The sequence below is a fragment of the Maylandia zebra genome, linkage group LG2, assembly GCF_041146795.1.
Source record: "Maylandia zebra isolate NMK-2024a linkage group LG2, Mzebra_GT3a, whole genome shotgun sequence".
NCBI lineage: Eukaryota > Metazoa > Chordata > Actinopteri > Cichliformes > Cichlidae > Maylandia > Maylandia zebra.
The window spans coordinates 9,792,998-9,814,082 of NC_135168.1; the positions used below are offsets into that span (position 1 = coordinate 9,792,998).

General features: G+C 43.1%; 1 protein-coding gene across 1 annotated transcript in view; it reads left to right on the top strand.

Moving 5' to 3' along the window:
• Window positions 1-20,064: 20,064 nt before the first annotated feature.
• Window positions 20,065-21,085, top strand: part of LOC143413413 (protein NLRC3-like) — an 81,354-nt gene continuing 80,333 nt past the window's right edge. Inside the window, exon 1 of the mRNA XM_076876424.1 lies at window positions 20,065-20,201. The gene's annotated coding sequence lies outside the window, so the exon portion shown is untranslated. The remainder of the gene's footprint in view (window positions 20,202-21,085) is intronic.

Sequence of the window (21,085 nt, forward strand, 5' to 3'; positions counted from 1 at the left end):
TAATGGCATCCTATTTAGCATTAACTCTTCACATCGCAAGGGAAAAATTAGAATTCAATAAAAAAAAAAAGTGTTCACATTAGCTACTTGTATTGTTAAAAAGTAAGAAAAAACATTGTTAGCATAAGGGGATAATGCTAATTCACCTCAAATTAGTATTAGCTAATAACGGCAACCTACATAGCATTAGCTGGTCACATTGTTATAAAGCAAGAAAATATGGTATTAATAATAATAATAATAATAATAGCTGGTAATATTTATTCACCCCTAATTAGAATTAGCCACTAATGGCAGCATACTTAGCGTTAACTCCTCACATCGTTGTAATGCAAATGAGGCTAACTTGCATTAAATTAGACTGCTGTTATTAGCTAATGCTATTTAGCAGTAGCTGCTCACATTGTTATAAAGCAAAGGAAAACGATATGAGCATTAGGTTCTAATGCGTATTTGCCTTAAATTAGACGTAGGTGCTAATGGCAGCCTACTTAGCATTAGCAGCTCAGATGTTGTAATGCTAGGAAAAAGAGTGTTAGCATTAGCCGTTCACATTGTTATAAAGTTAAGGGAAATAGTGTTAGCATTAGCTACTCACATTGTTAAAAAAAGTAAGTGTTAGCATTAGTGCATAATGCTAATTCATGTCAAATTAGCATTAGTTAATAACGGCAGCCTATTTAGCATTAGCAGATAATGTTGACCTTGGCCCACTGGAAAAGTTAAGAACTAAAGATTTAGGAGTGTTTCTCGATAGCTCTTTCTCGTTTGAGAAACAAATGAATTCTGTTATTAAAACCAGCTGTAAGGTTTATATTGTTGATTGTCATTTATGCTTAGAAATATTTACTCATATATGCTTAGAGTTGTATAATTGATTGCATAATGATAGAGGTTTGATCCTGAGTAGTCTGTAAAGACTCTGTGTGCCTTCCACAGTGCTCTGGCATGCACACACCACTTGGGGCCATGAGAGAGGTCGTACCCTCTCTTACTGATTTATGGTGTAGGACAGGGGTCTCAAACTCAATTTAGCTGGGGGCCGCTGCAGGCAGAGTCTGGGTGAGGCTGGGCCGCATTAGGTTTTCCACAAGAAAGGCATGGTTAAAAAATTCCAATCTTCTCAAATCTCTTTATTTTTATTTTTTAATACAAAATATGAAAAATAAATAAACAAATTAAGAATTAATAAGAAAATAAATCAATCTGTAATACATAAATAAAATAATAATAAGATATTTTTAGTCAGTGAACTTGTGTGTTTTTTTCAGTCTTCTATATCTGCTGTATTTAGATTGAAATGTCTGTATTAACAGTTCTATAACCTTCTTCTGAACATGAATGGAACACTGTAGAAAATGAACTGTTCTTCTGAACATGGCTTCTCTTGCCTACTCCTTGCTGCTAGAGACCTGGCAGCGTTTCCTCTCGCATAGCCGAGCCAGATTTGGCCTGAGGGAGGAAGCAGTTGCGACCCTCAGTATGTCTTGAAGATGATCATCCGTAAGTCTGGACCTGTACTTGGACTTATTGAAGTTCAAAGTGGAGAAGAGCTTTTGGCACAAGTATGTGCTACCAAAAAGGCACATGGTCCGCTTGAACATTCGGGAAAGCCGAGGGAAACTAGGGCTCAAGTCTCTCAAAAATTGTCCAAGCTTGTCTGCTTTTCCACTCACCTCCCTGAACTTTGCTTTGAGTTCAGAGTTGCACTGCAGCTCAATGAGCTCCATTTGAAGCACAGAAGGGGCATCTTGCACATCAAAGGAGAAGGGGTCCGCAAAAATGTGAAAGGTGGCTCTGTGTGTCTTGAAGTCAGCAAATCTGTGATCAAATTCCTCCTGTAGCCTCAAAATGACATCAACATACTCGTCAGCACTGAATGGTGTGCCTGCATCCACGAGTGCCTTGCATGCTGGGAAATGGCAAAGGTTTGTCTGAGAGAGCTGAGCTTTCCAGAGCGCCAGTTTTGTGGAGAATGCTCTCACGTTGTCATAGGCAGCACTGACAAGTTGCCCCTGGCCTTGTAACGTCTTGTTCAGTACATTAAGCTCATGTGTCATATCAACAAGAAAAGCTGAGTCCATGAGCCATTTGGGATCAGTTAGCACAGGAACACTAACTCCATCCTTCTCCATGAAGGCTTCACTTCTGCTCTCAACTCAAAAAGTCTCTTTAATACATTTCCCCTGCTGAGCCAACGTACCTCAGTGAAGTCGAGCACATCCCCATATTCTGACTCCATTTCCTCTAAAAAAGCACAGAACCTTCGGTGCTTTAAGCCCCTGGATCTGATTTGGTTGATGCATTTCACAACAATAGACATCACATTGTCAAACTTCAGGCATTTGCTGCAAAGGACCTGCTGATGGATGATGCAGTGCAGAGCAATGGCCTCCTCCACGCCTTCCTCTTCCAGTTTGTTTTGTGCCACCAGTCTATGTTTCCTCCCTGTCATTGATGGCGCTCCATCTGTTGTTATTCCAACAAACCTCTTCCATGGCAAACCAACATTCTCAATGGCATCACACAGCTTGTAAATATCTGCTGAGCGGTGGTCTGGCCATGCATTGGAATTACTGTGAGCAGCTCCTCCATCACTGCAAAACTGTCATCAACACCACGGACATACATTGGGAGCTGGGCAGTGTCGGTGATGTCTGTGGTCTCATCAAGAGCGACTGAGTATACACTGAAACATTTGGCTTTCTCACACAGTTGGTCATAAATGTCACTTGACAGGTCAGAAATGCGATCTGCTGCGGTGTTGGCAGAAAGGCTGATGTTGCTAAACTGACCTTTCTTTCCCGGACAGACTATATTTGCAGCCTGCAATATGCACTTTTAGACAAATGCACCTTCTGTGAATGGCTTCCCTGCTTTAGCAATCATCTCACTAACCACGTGGCTCCGACTGCTGCATTATTCTCTTTGGTTGCTTTCTTGGAGAAATCTTCAAGTCAAGTCAAGTCAACTTTATTTGTCAATTCTGCCACATGTACAGGACATACACAGAATAGAAATTGCGTTACTCTCAAACCCTAGTGATTAGAAAAATGCAAATAAAATAATTAAAAAGTAAAAATTTAAATAAATTTAAATAAATACAATACAATTTTACGTATAACAAAAAAAAGCTATGCAATATACAATATACAATATTCAAGTAAGAAGGCATAGTGGTGCAAAATAGGCAAATAGTGCAAATGGGGATTTAGTAGTGTACGGTAAGAGATAGTGTAACAACAAGGCTTATGAGGTCCAATGCTTAAGCAGTCCAATGCTCCACAAAGTGACTGGAGCAGGCCAGTGAGTGCGTCAGAGAGTGAGTGTGTGTGTGTGTGACAGAGTTCAGTGAGACCGTGGTGGAGAAGAGGGGAGAGGGGGCAGAATCGGGAGGGAGTTTAGCTTCCTGACAGCCTGATGGATGAAGCTGTCCTTCAGTCTGCTGGTCCTGGCCTGGAGACTCCGCAGTCTCCTCCCTGACGGCAGCAGCTTGAAGAAGCTTTGCATTGGGTGCGTGGGATCAGCCGCTATGCAAAGGGCTTTTTTAGTGAGACGGGTGCTGTAAATGTCCTGGAGGGAGGGGAGAGAGACACCAATGATCCTCTCTGCAGCTCTCACTATGCGTTGGAGGGTTCTATGGCAGGACGCATTGCAGGCTCCAAACCACACAGTGATGCAGCTCGACAGGATGCTCTCGATGGTGCCTCTGTAGAAAGTGTGCATGATGGGGGCTGGTGCTCCTGCTCTTCTTAGTTTGCGGAGAAAGAAGAGACGCTGCTGTGATTTCTTGGCCAGTGCTGTGGTGTTGTACGTCCAGGAGAGATCCTCTGTGATGTGCACACCCAAGAACTTGGTGCTGCTCACTCTCTCCACAGACGCTCCGTCAATGGTCAGAGGAGCATGTTGGGTGTGCATTCTCCTGAAGTCCACAACAATCTCCTTCGTCTTCTCCACATTCAGAGAGAGATTGTTGTCAGCACACCACGTGGCCAGGCGTCTCACCTCACTTCTGTAGTCGGTCTCATCCCTGTTGCTAATGAGACCCACCACCGTTGTGTCGTCCGCAAACTTGATGAAGAGGTTGGAGCTGTGTGATGGAGTGCAGTCATGGGTCAGCAGAGTGAAGAGGAGGGGGCTCAGCACACATCCCTGCGGGGCCCCCGTGTTTAAAATGATGGTGCTGGATGTATTACTGCCGACCCGTACTGCTTGAGGTCTTCCGGTGAGGAAATCCAACAGCCAGTTGCACAGTGAGGTGTTGAGCCCCAGCTGGACCAGTTTTTGAGTGAGCTGTTGGGGGATTATAGTGTTGAATGCTGAACTGAAGTCTATGAACAGCATTCGAACATATGAATCTTTTTTGTCCAGGTGTGTGAGTGCTGAGTGGAGTGCAGTGGAGATGGCATCATCGGTTGAGCGATTGGGCCGATACGCAAACTGGAAGGGGTCCAGGGAGGGGGGCAGGACAGTCTTGATGTGCTGCATGACTAGTCGTTCGAAGCACTTCATCAGGATGGGAGTAAGTGCAACAGGACGGTAGTCATTAAAGCAGGAGGGAGATGACTTTTTTGGAACCGGAATGATTGTGGTGGCTTTAAAACATGTGGGGACGACAGCCTGGATGAGTGATATGTTGAAGACATCAGTGAGTTCCACTGCACAGTCTCTCAGTACACGACCAGGAATGTTGTCAGGACCCGGAGCTTTACGTGCATTGATCCTGCTGAGGGATCTCCTCACGCTGTCCGGGGACAGAGTCATCACCTGGTCACCAGGAGGGGGTGGGGTCTTCTGTGCAGTGGTGCTGTTTCGGACTTCAAAGCGAGCAAAGAAAGTGTTCAGCTCGTTCAGCAGGGGGATAGTACTGTCACAAGTCTGTGGTGGGGGCTTGTAATCTGTGATGGTCTGAATGCCCCGCCACAGGCTCCGTGAGTCTCTGCTGTCTTTGAAGTGATGGGATATTTTCCTGGAGTACTGTCTCTTAGCCTCTCTGATGCCACGGGAAAGGTTGGCCCTAGCTGTCCTCAGGCTTGCCTCAGTAGATCTGTTTTAAGACTGGCAACCCGGTTCGCTCTCTCGTCTCCCTGGTATTTTGCATCCAGCTCAGCATGTCTAGTTGTGTAATGACGTTTCAAATTGTATTCCTTGTGCAGCGCAACTTTCTCTGTGCAAATAAGACAGGTCGGGGTGCCCCTGTGCTCAACAAAGAAATATTGCATTTCCCACTTTTCCTGAAATTGTCGGTGCTCATCACCAACCTTTCTCTTCACCGCAGGCTTTGAAAAAGACATGTTTGGGGCTATGTGACATTTATAATTCTACTTGGTGTCACTGTCGCATTGAAGTTTCAATCAAGCGTTTAGCCGACGGACGGGGAACGTCTCAACGCGTAGAGAACGTCATTTCTGCTTCTTTTTCTTGCAACCGTAGCACGGCGATCGGCAGATAAAAAGCCGGTAGCAGTCTCCTTTGTTTTTACGCTCGATGTTCATGTCTTTCATGATGACACGAACACCGTGGCATTTGCAGATGGTAGAAAGTGCAGGGATAGCGAGCGCAAAAAAGGCGACTGCTCACGGCGCCGGGCTGTTGTTACAGAAGAAAGAAGCGGAAATGACACCGTGACATATAACAAATAACATCAGCTGTTTCTGATGTTAGTTGTTTTGACTGCTTTTACATTATATTGAAATATATGTAATGTTCATGTTTGCTGCAATGCAAACGCAGTGATGCAAATAAAAACATGGAGCCACAAATTACGGTGCGACCCTATAATTAGTCCGGGTTACCGGGGACTGTTGTTGCCGATGAACAGGTGTCGCTATGTGACTGCAGACTAAATTGGGCTGCATTGAGTTCATGACTTTTCTTTTATCCCGCCGCCTACGCATCACTGTGAGAGTTAATATGAGATCTCTCTCTGTGGAAAAATAACTTTAAATCCCACTGACGTGTGTATAAATCTATATACGTATAATGTCCCGCTGGGCAGCAACTTAAAAAAACAACTTTTTTTGAAGTGTTGTGAACGCAGCGCGCTGGGGCGAATGTCGGCGTTTGCCCAATAGAAAGGAGGAAGCCAGCCAGGCACAGGAAAGAAAGAAACACTCCAGGGCAACGCTGCTGGAACTTTGACTCATTGAGAAATGTTTCCCTGCTTGCATCAAGCCCGGCTGGTGTCCCCTGAGATCCATATCCCACCCTGATTGGTGGGTTAATTCAGCTCCGCCCACAACACTGTAAAGTGTCATACATTATCAAACTAACATTACATTTTCATATTAAGGTGGGGCCAAAAACTATCGTCCTGCGGGCCTCAATTGGCCCGCGGGCCGCGAGTTTGAGACCCCTGGTGTAGGAGGACACCTGCTCTGTGTCTGGTTAAGTATAAGAGCCCTTTGTTAGGGGGACCGCTGGACTCTTAGCACCAGCTTTGGGGTCACAGGGTCACATCTGGAACACACACACACACACAGACACACACACACACAGACACAGACACACACAGACACAGACACACACACACAGACACAGACACACACACAGACACACACACAGACACACACACACACAGACACAGACACACACACACACACACACACACACAGACACAGACACACACAGACACAGACACACACACACAGACACAGACACACACACAGACACACACACAGACACACACACAGACACACACACAGACACAGACACACACACACACACACACACACTATGCACAGACTGGTACTCTTTGTTCATACCTGTGTAAGACGTCATAATGAACTTGTGCATATTCATGTAAGCTCAATAAAGAGCAGTGTTACGAGGGAGCAGACGAGAGCGACTGAGGTCAAGTGAAGGAACGGCGCTGTCACAGTTCTCTCCCTCATCAATTGTCTGGTTCCAGCGGTGGGTCTGTGCTAGACGACCCATCACCAGCTTTTTCCACTGGTTACCAGTACGTGGTAGAATCCACTTCCAGATCTGGTTGTCTTTAAATCTGTGAATGGATTGGCTCCATCTTATCTCTCTTTATCTTTAACAAAAGAATCCAAGTGGAGCCCTCAGGTCTGCAGATAAGCAGCTTCTGACCAGAACTAGACGTAAAAACAGAGGTGAGCTTTATCGATGGCTGCAGCCAAACTCTGGAACAGTCGCCCTTCACATCAGGTCGTCACCAACACTGGACATTTTTAAAAGCCGGTTGGAAACACATTTGTACTCTGTAGCTTTCAATCCTGACCAGTCTTTATAGTCATTACTGTGTATGTTTCCTATTTTCTCTCTACTCTGTGCAGCACTTTGGCTCAAGCTGTTTTTAAATGTGCTGATAAATAAATGTAGATTTCTTTGAATAAAACAGTGGAGCCGAGCTTTGAGCTCAGTGTGTAACAGTGTGTGTGTGAGAGCCATGTAATGTCCATGTGTGCATGCTGACTGTGCTGCTCTGACCCCCCTCCTCCTTTCAGGGTGGAGCCTGCTGGAGTCCGATGGTTGAGACCAGGTCTGAGGAAGTGTAAGTGTGTTTTTAATGGGATTCATGAAAACAAAGCAGCACACATTCAACCATCTTCATCATGTCAGGAGTCATCATCAAAGTGTCAATCAATGAACAGATGATGGATCAATAACTGCAGCTGGATTGTGTTTGTTCTCTCCATCAGATTCCTGTCAACTCACAATCGACACAAACACAGTGAACACAAAGCTCCAACTGTCTGACAACAACAGGAAGGTGACACATGTGTGGAGGAGGTTCAGTCATATCCTGATCATCCAGACAGATTTGATGTTTATCAGCTGCTGTGTAGAAATGGTCTGACTGGTCGCTGTTACTGGGAGGTTGAGTGGAGAGGAAGCGTTTATATATCAGTGAGTTACAGAAGCATCAGAAGGAAAGGACGCAGTGACTGTGTGTTTGGATACAATGATCAGTCCTGGAGTCTGTGCTGCTCTGATGATGGTCCTCAGTCTGTCTGGCACAATAACAGACACACATCCATCTCCTCCTCCTCCTCCTCCTCCTCCTCTGTCTCTAACAGAGCAGCAGTGTATGTGGACTGTCCTGCTGGCACTCTGTCCTTCTACAGAGTCTCCTCTGACACTCTGATCCACCTCCACACCTTCAACACCACATTCACTCAAACTCTTTATCCTGGGTTTAGGTTCTGGTCTCCTGGTTCCTCAGTGTCCCTGTGCTGAGTGGAGTGTAAAGAGTGTCTCCTGTTACAGAAACACTCTGACTGTTGAACAGATAGTTCAGTCTGTACATGTCTGTCTCTTTCACTCACAAACACGTTTTCAGATTCATGGATTCAATCAGTTGATGTTTGAAACTCTTCTAAATGATTCCTTGTAAACTTCTTCCTCTTCAGTCACAAACAAACAGGAAGTGATGTCACATGTGTTCCTGTCCACACAGCAGAATGAGTCTATTGCTGACAGTGATGTACAAACAGAGTGAGCATTTCTGAGGCCCAAAATAAACTGAGTAGTTCACTGAATGAACAATGGACTGTGAGCTCAGTTCCTTCATCATTAGTATGGATTATATATGTATATGTATTATATTAGTATCATATATATCAGGTGCTGCTGCTTTCAGTCATTGTGCAAATGTGCTGTTTGTAAGCTTGTAAAGCTGCAGTCAGCTGAGACTGAAGAAGTCACCTGATCAGTGAGCAAACGTTTCTGAAAACGTCCAGATGAACAGAATCAACCTTTTGGGATCAGCCAGCAATGCAGCATCATTGTTGTTCAGCTTCAGAGGTTTGCAGGAATGAACTGATGACCAGAAACAGCTGCAAAGTCCAAGAAAATACCAGCTGGAGTTCAGCTGCATTTGAAGAAGTCAAAGAAAAGTAAGGATGGCAAAGGGCGACGTTTTCTTCCAAAGAGCTGCAAACATGGTCGACGCCTCATTAGAAGAATCATCTGGACATTTGTGAGGAACTCTAACCAAGAAAGCAACGTCACACAGATCCAACAGACAGTTTCCATGACTGCAAGTGTTGAGTGGAAAAATGCTACATTGCATTATTGCATCCTCTCACCACAGGAGGCGCTGTTGGCACCACTGATTGCTGATCAGCTGTTCTCTGATGATCTGATTGATACTGTGAATAACGGGACTCACTGAACTCTGTGACACAGTGAAGATTACAGAGTTTAACTTCACCCTTTAAGACTGACCACAGAACCAAGTCCGCCAGAGCTTTTGTTATATTTTTACATGCTGTGGAGCCATTTGTGGGAGCATTTCAAGTTGCTATACATCAATACAACTGTTATAGCCCTAATTTTAATAATATGTGTGCATTAAGTCCATAGTAACTACATAAACTGCAAAAAAAACCTCTGCTCATCCATCTCTGTGTGTATCAGGATACATTTGGTTCATAATACACAGAAAAATCAGAGTTATTACCTGTAATAAATGTGAAAGATTCCTGCAGTGATAACCAGGCAGGACTGAAACACATCCAAGCTGTCACCACGGTAACAGCACCGCCCATCCACAGGTGAGGGGAGGAGCAAAAAGACGGACTTTGACCATTTTATACTAAAAACACTCAACTAATGTTTCTAATATGAAACAAATAAGCCCACATTAATGTGAGCGTTTATTAAATAATAATAATGATGATTTCCTCCTGATCTCATTTCCACAGCAGAGAAAACTGTGGTGTATATTGAGGTGGAGGGTGTGGTCTGTGGCTCAGGTGTAGAGTGAGGGTGGGGTGCACCACAGCAGCATGCTGGGACTGCTGAGGGTGGAGGAGGGAGTGATGATGACATCAGAGCTGCAGCACAGAGACCAGTGAACACACAGTCTGTTCATCTTTGCATAGATACAATATACAGCACAATATTGAATGACAGACACGCTGTGGGAGCTTCCACAGATACACTGACGTCAGCATCCAGAGTCCTCCTGCTGCTCCCCCCTCAGAGCCCCGTGATCAGCACCAACACATTCAGTTAGATGACAGAGTCCAGCTGCAGCTAGAATCAGCTCCCCTCTGTGAACAACAGCACAGCGTCAGTGTTTCACACTCAGTGAAAGGAGGAAACAGCAGAAGAACACCATGTGTGCTACGTTTCCCAGGACACACTACAAACTGCACAAATACAGAGCAGCACGTGGAAGGACCTGGAGCTGCATTTACAGAGCTGCAGACAGCGTGATGTCCTGTATGGACAGGTGGAAGGAAGCAAGTCCTCAGCTGGAACACTCGTGTTTGTCCACAGACAGGAAACACAGCAGGAAACTTCCTCACAGAAGTGCAGCTCATGGATAACACACTTCCTGTCAGTCAGAATGAGGCTGCAGCCAAACACAGAAAGGTGTTTTTGTCCAGATGAGCCCAGAGAAGAAACACGAGTGTTCACAGACATCAGAAGCTCAGAGAGGTGAAACATGAGGTTGGAGTCCTCGTCAGCATCCAGAAGAGCTGCTGTGAAACCCTGAGTACTCATGACAGACTCTGATGGCACAAACACATCATGATTCAAACAGAAAGACAAACATGGAGCTCCTGATCCTCCTGCATGAGAACAAGCTGACATGAGCGCTGTGTCTGAGAGTGTCTCCCTGTCACAGTGACAATAACACAGCTGCTGCTCACAGTCATTAAACTGACCTGAGGTCAGCTGTGCTCCTTACATATGAACCATGTGACCTCACATCAGTGCTGTGGATGACTGTAGTCATAGAAGAGTAGAGCTGTAGCAGGTGGTGTGAGGAGGAGGTGGTGTATTCTAGTTAACGCAGTACTGAAACACTCCAGCAGAGGGCGCTGTTAAGTCCTTATTGTAACACAGTTACTGTGTGCAGTTAGACTTCATACATAATCTGCACTTATTTCCATCAGACATGCTGTCAGTAAATGATTGGTTTCTATTGATTCTACTTCCTGTTGACTCGTTTGATGACAGTGAAACAATCACAGCTGATTGTGTGATGATGTAAACTGTCACTGTTACATTCAGTGTGTGTGACATAATGTTAGTGCAGGCTGATAACAGCCTGGTTCTGTTAGAAACACATGAACGTGTCCATAGATCAGTGTGTGTTTAACATGAGAGCTTCAGCCCTGCTGATGTGTTAAATAAAGACATGCAGGAAAACTGATGAGACTCTGAAATAACTCTTTATATTTATAATGTAACTCTGCATCAAAAGAACAACAAAGGATCCCAGACAGGTTTCTGTGAACAAAGACCATTCTGATGTTTCTGTGTTTCTAACACTTTGACATTATTAGTAAACAGACTGCAGTGAGCAGCATTTATAAAGAGCTTCTATATAAAGATATGACAGCTGTTTGACAAGTTTATCACTCTGTGTTTGGACCTGATCAGTCCAGCTGTTTACTTGAAACATGTTCATTTACCTGTTCTGTTATATTCATGTTCTTGTCTCTGTTGAAAACACATTTTAATGTCCCTCAGATTTTTCTCCCAGATGAATAAATATAAAAATGACACAAACTGACTGCAGCTACTTTTTGTCCTTTCTGTCAAAAACCTTCATGTGACTCATGAGAGACACGTTTCAGCTGTTTGTGACAGATCAGAGGCCAACAAGTCATTTATAACACTTTCCATCATTGTTTAAAGTTCTCAGTGTTTCTGTGTTGCTGCGTATAGGATCTCCCAGCATCATCACTGTGCTGTCCAATCATTGTGTGCGAGGTTACCCTTATAGTGCGATGTGTGTTTGCACAAAGAGAAGCATGTGTGTCAAATATAAATAAGCACAGAACAGAAACAGCTGCTCGTTTCTTCTGTTTAGAGTCAAGTTAGTGTTTTGTGTCTTTGTTTGAGGCCTGATGTCGAGCAGAGGTGTGTGTAACTGCACTGCTCTGTTATATGTGTGAAGTGTGTGCTTCTCTTCAGCATCATCTTTGTCACTGCTGATTCCTTTGTGTCATCATGTGTTGAGAAGAGAGAACAGTTATAACGGAGGAGCAAAAGGAAGCCCTGAAATCTGCATCAACAAGGAAGTGTTGGCTCACCAGTGATCCCAGCAGAGCCACTGGTTTGGCTCCAGTTGTTCTAGATTCAATGATGTTGTTGCTACAGATACATGTCAGCATCTTTATTGAATTTTATATGAAGCAGAAATGGTGTCATTAGGAGAAGAAGAGGAGAACAAGTCCGGCGAGGAGGCAGCAGCTCTTAAAGATGAAACAGCAGCTCAGCCCTGAGCTCAGAGAGCTGCACATGAAAAAGCTCCTCAAGCAGATCCTGTCAGAGGTTTGTCATCAACAGGAGGAACTGTTCACATCATAGGATGAAGATGCTGTCAGCTGGATGAAGAAGGTTATTTAATGCAAACGTTCACACTGAAGTCAAATTGTTGTCGTGTTGAACAGATTCATGTACTGATCGTCTCCAGAATGTTAGAAGAGCTTCAATGAATCATTAGAAACAACTTACAGCTGCACAGCTGTGTCAAACACATCTGTGTGTCATTGTGGGATTGTTGTGTTTCTACATGTGACACACGTCTAAAACATGCACACAATCTGAACACAAACAGGGACTCATGTGTTCCCACAGCCAGATGCTGAGAGCCATTTCCTTGTAGTCCTGTGTCTACATACATGAACCATTAGATGTTATTGGAATGATTGTCAGCTCTGATAGTTTCATGTGTGTTTAGCTGGACGCTGTTTGATCCTCGACATGTTTAAAGGTGTCCAGTCCTGAGACACTGGGGCTGGAAACAGCTGTGATGTCATTGGACTGTCACACAGACAGAAGTGCATGAAGTGAGCAGCCGAGGAGCCGCTGATGTTTTGGATTCAACAGCATTTGAAAGGTCGACACAGACACATTTGCACACAGAAAGCTGAATCTGTCATATGCCACAGTGAACTCACTGTTCAGTGTTTTTCAGGAAGCTTCTTAACTGCCTCTGCTGCCAAACAAGCAGCTGATGTCCTTGAGAAGAAGCTGAAGAAGTCTTCAACAACAAATACAGGAAGTGGACTTTCAAATACTAGATTCACTTTAGACTCACAGAGAAATGACTCAACCAGCTGTGTTTGACTATATGAAAGGTCAGTGTGTGTCTGCACACAGACTGTTGTGTTGGACTGTTATTCAGTTGTCTGCTGAATGTTTTCAAATGTCTGCATCTCAGCTGTGATGAGGCTGGGGGTCATGGGAGGCCACCGTAGCAGCCTCTTCAACATCATGACATCATCATAAATGCTGCTGGACTGTCTGATGGGCTGACGGTGAAAAAGCCGTCGGGAAGGAAACAGAAGACATTTCAGAGGCTGCAGCAGATTTCTTTGATTCGGGGCCTTTTTCAGCTTTATTGGACAGAGCAGTGAAGATAAGTGACAGCAAAGCAGAGAGAAAGGGGGCGTGGCCCGGGTCAAAGCCAGGCCAGCTGCTCTCCACCTCGTGGTCACCTGCTCATCCTAGTGAGCTCCACCAGCAGCCCTTTCACACACTTTACACTGTCAAACACTGTGTGTGGACCTCAGCTAACAACAGGCTACATTTAAGTCTGGACTACATGCTTTTATATTGTTTTTATTCCATCAGCAGCTCAACATCATGAGCAGCTTTGACATAAAGACATCAAACTCAAGCTGACTTTAAGCTACTTTTAATACAGGGGCTCAAAAACAACAACATCTTTATTATATATCAGGACACAAAGTCATTTCATCTCAAAGGGAAACAGCTTTATTTGGAATAACCAGCACTATCAACTGGTTTGGGATCTCCACCAGTTTCATGTCTTTGCAGCTTGTCCAACAAAGTTCCTGTAAAATCAGCATGTTTGTCTTTATTGGTTTGATAGTGATTGATTATTCAGTCCCAATCTGCTGTCATCTAAAGAACAAAATGATGTTTCTATGAGTCACAAAGCTCCAGATGTTGTCGGCTTCACAAAGAAAACAAAGAACTTAAACACAAAGTGTTTGGAGCCAAAATGTTCCCAAGCTGCTCTTTTTGAAATGGCAGAGGTACAGTGGTGTCTAACAGCACACTGTGGAAGGCAAACATGTTATTGTTGGATGAAACTTCATGAATCCTTTGTACATTTGAGCTGTTGGAGCCTTTCTTTTCTCTTCAGGTGTACAGATGCTGAGGAGGCAGGTGGAGCAGGTGGAGCTGTTGTGATGCTGGCAGAGGGTGTGTCTTAGTAACTCTGTGAGGCAGAACTGGATCCAACATTGTGGATGTGTTGATGTTGGAGCCATTAAGAGTCTCTGGCCACACTGTAGGATTTCCCTTTGATCCACTGTGGGGGCATTTTGGAGTCTGTCAGTGAAACTCTTCATGTTTGTGTTTGACTCCAGTTTATAGAAACAGAGAAATGTGTCATGCTTTTGTTCGGCCTCCACAAATACACACATTTGTTCATTGGTTGGACTTTTTGGAAGGAGACACATTGAAAACCATGTTAATAAGATCTTGTTGTTTCCTGTGGATCCGACACAGAGAGTGGACTTCAGACAGAAAGCGTGGAAGAGATTTTAGAGGCCGTGTGTGGCAACAGGAAGTTTCTGTGTGTTTGCTGATCTTACATGTGGAAAACAACACGTGATGTTTGTGAAGTTCTACAATGATCATTGTTCTCACAGCATTTTGAGTGGGAACAGTTCAAACTGGGAGTAGTGGGAGTTATTTACTGATTGAAACAAGCTGAATGTTTCTGTGACGATGAAGATCAGCAGCTCAGCTGATCAATGAACTGACATCTATCAGTCGTTTCATGAGATGAAGTCATCAGCAGACATTTGTTCTGACTGTGTGATGAATGTCAGAACGTCAGGGCTCTGCTTTAGTCACTGCTTGATGATCATTGGCTCATTGTTGAATCCAGGGCCCAGTCTGACCTCTGACCTTTGCTGCAGGTCTTCTGTGTTATCTCCACTTTCATGTCTGATCTTCTGCTGTATCGTCCAAAATAAACATCTGGATCATTTCCAACACTTCAGCAGATCTTTAGTTTGGGCAGTGCAGCACAGAATAACACATATTGTACTATACTGCCCACTTCCTGATCTTATTGGATCTGTGTGTGAGGTTGGTGAAGGAAACACATGTTTACTGAGTGAGTCGCTGCCATTAGGAACTAGTTTTTATATCACAGCCTGGAAATCACACAGGACCATTTCTGCAAGTGAAAAGTCGTCATTGGAGGAAAATCATTGTGTAGTTTGTGTGACTGAAGAATTGTCCCAACTACATGTGCTGCTGACCCTTGACCTTTCCTTTAGGTGCACAGAGGAGTCTGTGGGAACATCCAGAACTGAGGCATCTTGTGTACAAACGTGTTCAGACCAGATGTCAAATGATGTCAGATGTCATCCGTGAATGGATGCAACTGTGGATCGTTCCAATAAAATGAGGCAGTTTTGTAAGTACAAGCCCACTACAACCCATCATCAACATTTTAAATTACATTATACATCTTCACTGATATAAAGCACCACTATTTTAACCTGATTCACTTTTTCCACCCTAACAGTTCATTCCTCAAATCAAACAAGATATTTGACCCTAAAAAAATGCATCAACAAATAATTTTGTAATAAAATATTTATTCTTCAACTTTTACAAGTGAAATCAAACAAGTGTGTTTAAGAGTGAAACCAGAGTGGAAGCTGCTCATATAGAGTCCAACCCAGGCTAAAGTAAGCTGAGTAGAGCAGCACCATCAAAGTGTCGGCTCTCTGAACACGGTGCAAGATCGCCATCTGCAGGACAAAACTAGTTTTTCTCGCCCTCCTCGTCAACATCAAGATGATGTCATCGTACAGCAACTGATTCCCTGTCCGTCTGGAACAAAGCATTTACATTAAAAAAGACATTTACAGAAAATACAAACACCAACAACACATCTCATCATCACATGATATTTTATTATTTATTATATTATATATTTTTATTGTACCATCAACATCAACAAACACCAGCATATTTTCTTTGAGATTGAGTAGAGTGGACCTTTCCCTTGGTTCACTTCCTGCTCGCAGCATCAGCTGACCTCTGACTTCCTGGTTAAGGTCTCTCAGCGTTGACTGGAATATCAAATCGGACTCACACCATGTTCTTGTAATGTGGTCATGTCTGTCCGCTGTTTGAAGAGCATCTCTGGCCTAAACACAATAGGAAGAACAACAACACGGCAAAAAAACCCAACACATTTCCATATTAGATGAAGGGCACCGTAACTGGAAATGGTAACATTCATCTGATGCTGCTTTGGATTTATCTTCTGTTTTAGACCAACTTTGATCACTTCGAGCCATCTTAAGTCCGTTTGTTCTAACTTCTCACTAACATCTCGTATGATTTCAGATCCCTGCTGTTCCCCAGCTGCCCTGTAGGTTTGTGCTTTGACCTCCAGAGGGCGACAAATCAGCACAGACAGAGAGCTCCATTCAAACTTTGCTGCCATCAGGAATAATGCTTCAAATATAATCATCAGTGTTTGAGCAGTTATGATATCAGGGACAATCTAGACATGTGTGACAATACTGAACATGTCACATGACACACCTCAAACATCATGTGATCCACTCTCAGTCTGCACTTTCATTCATGACTTCAACAGGTTGAAATGAGCTTTGAAGAAACATTCAGTGAAATAAATCTTTCATGGATTCATGTGAGCAGCAGATGAACTTTACAAAGAATCAGTGGATTTATCTTCTGTTTTAGATCAACTTTGATCACTTCGAGCCATCTTAAGTCCGTTTGTTCTTCTCACTCACTAACGTCTCGTATGATTTCAGATCCCTGCTGTTCCCCAGCTGCCCTGTAGGTGGCCTCAGTGTTTCTCACACCATTTACAGATGATTACAGGTCGTTTACAGTTCAAACAGGTCCAACATAAGAAATATGCAGAAAATATCCTGCTATAACAGTTTGGGTCAAAGTGCAGATGTTCCAGATGTTCTGAGTCTGTCTGTGTTTCATGTTAACATGTAGATGTTGGACCAAAGTGAAGCTTTTTGATGTGACAGCAGGAATGTGAAGTGTAACTCTGAGCTGTAGGAAATGAAACTAAACGCACTTTTTCTCCTTTATTTATAGGAAAGTGTAGGAGAGCAACAGATGAACAAGCGTTACTGTAACAGGAAACATCAGAGGACCTGTATGTTCATCATCATCACTGTTTCCTTGTTCTGTCACAAACACACAACACTTCCTGCTCTCTCTCTGATGGATCTGATTGGCTGTTTCATTCACAGGAGGTCAGGGCGTCACACAAACAGCTTTAACTGCACAACGACACACTTTAAATCATCTGCAGACAAACCTGTGTGTTTGATTTATGAAGAAATAATAAAGACGTGTGTACAGCTGTCCATGAAGCAGCTTCTCACACAAACTCTGACACTTCAGCCACTTTAATTCCTGCAAAGCTGCGTAATAAAGAGCTGTGACTGCTATGAGCTGCTGATGATGACTGCATGAAGCTCTCAGCTGAAGCTTCTTTCATTTATTTTAATGTTAATGTCGCCTTTTTAAGTCTGTGTGAGGATTTTAATGACACACATTAAAGGAGCTTCTTTGATTAGAACCAAATTCATGTTGATTTTCAGCCTGAAATGATAAAAACTTTAATAATTCTGTTTATAATCATCAACCTGGAGACTAATGAAAAGTATAATAGTGAAAGAAAGCCTTTATTATTTGAGTAATGCCTGAATCTGCTCAGAGACGGAGACAACACAGAGGTGTTGATGACAGTTTGACATTAACTGAATTAAAAACAAAGTGCTCTTATTGTGAAAATCTGCCTCCTACTTCTTTAAATCATTTTTATGTATTTTTTAACCTCACAGTGAAACATTGAGGCATTAATCTGACACAGTTTGATCAGCAGCTGTGTTTTCACTGACGTTTCACTTTGATTTGTTCAGACTGAGCAGAGAGGATTGGTTCTCTGTGTGCGCACTGCTGAGAAACAGAAGCTCATTTCTGCTGTTTCATGAAAAGTGTTATGGAGGAACAAGAAGTTCAGCCTCTAAACTCTCAGCGTGAGGACTGAGTGAAGAGTTTCAGAGCAGAGAGTTTTGGCTCACAGCTTTTAGCGTCTACACAAAGAGACGATTACGCACTTGATCTGAGAACATCTCCACCTCCTACAAACAAACTCTCCTACGAGCAGCTGTCACAACCACAACAGGCAGAAGACTGGATTTCTTCAGGTCAGATTTCATGCAGTTTGCATAAATTGTGTGTCACAGACTTTGTAGTTCACATTTGTGTGACTCGTTTAAATCTTCTCCTCCTGAAAGTGAAACTCTTACAAACACATCAGGCCACAACCTGCTGCAGGTTAATGATTGATCTAAAGGCAGCTGACCTTTGAGCAGGAACTTGTGAGTCTTTTATTGTGTTTAATGCTCACAGTGCTGAAGCCTGCAGACACACCCACATCATATTATTTGTTCTCAGGGTTGTTCGGCGTGGTGGAGTGGGAACAGAAACTTTCTGCAGGTTAATTATTGATCAAACTAAAGTCATATTAAGGAGCTACTGGCACGGAGTCAGAGCAGAGCTCAGAAATCTGAAATATATCAAAGTATATTAAAGTTAGAGTTTAGAGAACACTGTTTGGTTAGCTGCCTCAAAGGCAGATGACTCTCAATATCACAAGATCAGGTGAAATTTCAGACCAAGGGAAAATCACTGGGATTATCTGTGAAGAGGCAGAAAAGCATAGACCTCGTCTACCTTATAGACATTTTGAAAAGGTAAGAGTGAATCTGTCTTCATTCATCTACATGGAAACATAAAACCAAAAAACAAACCAATACAACAAAATCACTCCCAGTAGGGCTGGGCGATATAAACAATAAACGACAGAATCGATTAAATTTGGTCAACGATAGAGATTTTGACTATATCGCTTCTTCTGACCTTCTGACCAACTTTACACAAACATCACATTGGGCAGACATGTCAGAAAGGTAGGCTGATAGGAAAAAACAACGAAAATACACTACATGAGGTGGAGAAAAAAAACTCCACTCAGACTGAGCTCCTAGTGGGAGAACAGTTTGATAACAGAAAAAACACCTCAGCACAAAAGCACATGACTATCAATACACCATAGAAACACAAGACAAGCAACAGGGGCGGGTAAAGGGTAAGAGACAGCGCATCCGGTCCTGCAGCATCTGTGCTGGTCCAGTTGACTGCTATCTTCCCCGGTAGAGCACAAGCATCGAAGGCGTTGGAAAGGGAGGGGGATGAGTGTGTGCTTATCAGTGTAAGTGTGTGTGTGTGCGTGTCCATAGTTTAGCTGAGACAGTGTCCTTCGGCCTATCAGGCTAAGTAAACAGTCCTCCAACCAATCCAGGTGTCCTTATAGGATCCTTATAGTCCAGTATATCTAGAATTCATACATAAGCCACACTCTTGACTTTTGAGAAAATTAAAGGATTGTAAGTGTGCCTTATAGTGTGGAAAATATGTTATACAGAAGAAAAGAATATATCGCGATATATATCGTTACCGCACGTGCTTCAAATTATACCGCAATATGGATTTTAGGCCACATTGCCCAGCCCTAACTCCCAATTTATTTACAACATTTGAAACATACAGTGTAGCTCCGTCAAAACACTCCAAGGCCAAGTGAAAGTGCTGAGAGGGAAAAGATCATGATTAATGATTTATTTAAACTCATAACTGGGTGCAGCAGCTGAGCTTTGACCTGTGAGCTGCAGCTTAAGCTTCTTTTATGGTTCAGTGTTTAATGTGTAAACTGTTTATCACTGCAGAGACGCCTACAGGCTATCTACTGTTCAAAAGTGAATTGTTATACACAGTGTGGCAGCTGACCTTTGACCTGTGAGCTTCAGCCTCTTTGCTGAGTGTTTAATGCTCATCTATTGAAGCCTGCAGACACACCCACACACCATCTGATTCGTTCTCAGGGTTGTTTTCTGTGTGTTGGAGTTGGAGCAGAAACCTGCTGCAGGTTAATTATTGATCAAATTAATATCACACAAGGTGCAGCAGCTGACTTTTGACCTGTGAGCTTCAGAGTCTTTGCTGGTGTGAAGTGTTTAATGTGACGCAGCCTGCAGACACAGACGACTGCTGACGGAGAAGAAGCAGAGGATTTTCTCTGTTTCTACACAGACCTGGTCCAGACAGCAGAGAGCTGCAGAGTGAAGACGTTCATTGGAAGAAGCTGAGTAAGTTCAACGTCCTCTTTGAATCCTGGATCAGGAAGTGAATATTTGGTGTTTATATAAGGTTTCTGTCTTTGACTCAGTCTGCTGTCACTTTTTAGAGAGAAAAGGAGATTTTAGATTAACTGGTGTTCCTGCTGCTCTAGCATTAAAGCACAGTATAGGTGACCGCGCTGATGCCTGTTTATAATTTCACCAATGCTAATAAACTGTTGGCTAAATTTTCTTGTTTTCAGAGGTAAACAGAGGTGAGAGGAGGAGATAATAAGGATTAAATATTATGCTGAATAACTAAATTCTGCTAGTCCAGCTCTGAGGTCTTTACACTGGCTGCCTGTCCGTCAGAGGATAGACTTTAAAGTTCTGATGCTGGTCTATAAAGCTCTGAATGGTTTAGGACCAAAATACATCAGTGACCTCCTGACCCAGTATGAACCTTCCAGATCCCTCAGGTCATCTGGATCCGGTCTGTTATCAGTTCCCAGAGTCAGAACCAGACACGGAGAAGCTGCATTCAGCTTTTATGCTCCTTATATCTGGAACAAACTCCCAGAAAGCCTCAGATCAGCTGAAACACTCAGTTTATTTAAATCCAGGTTGAAGACTCACCTGTTCTCAGCTGCATTTGAATAAAGCACCAAATCCACACTTTTAAGCTTAAATTTCAAAACTTACATTTAACTACTGATTTTATCTACTGTTCTGATTTTATCTGTTTTGATTTTATATACTGTTTTGTTTGTTTGTTTGTTTGTTTGTTAATTAGTTAGTTTGTTTGTTTGCTTGTTTTAATCAATTTTAAATCATGCTTTTTATTTGTTTTTGTTTCTAATGTCTCTGTAAAGCACTTTGAATCACCTTGTTGTTGAATTGTGCTATACAAATAA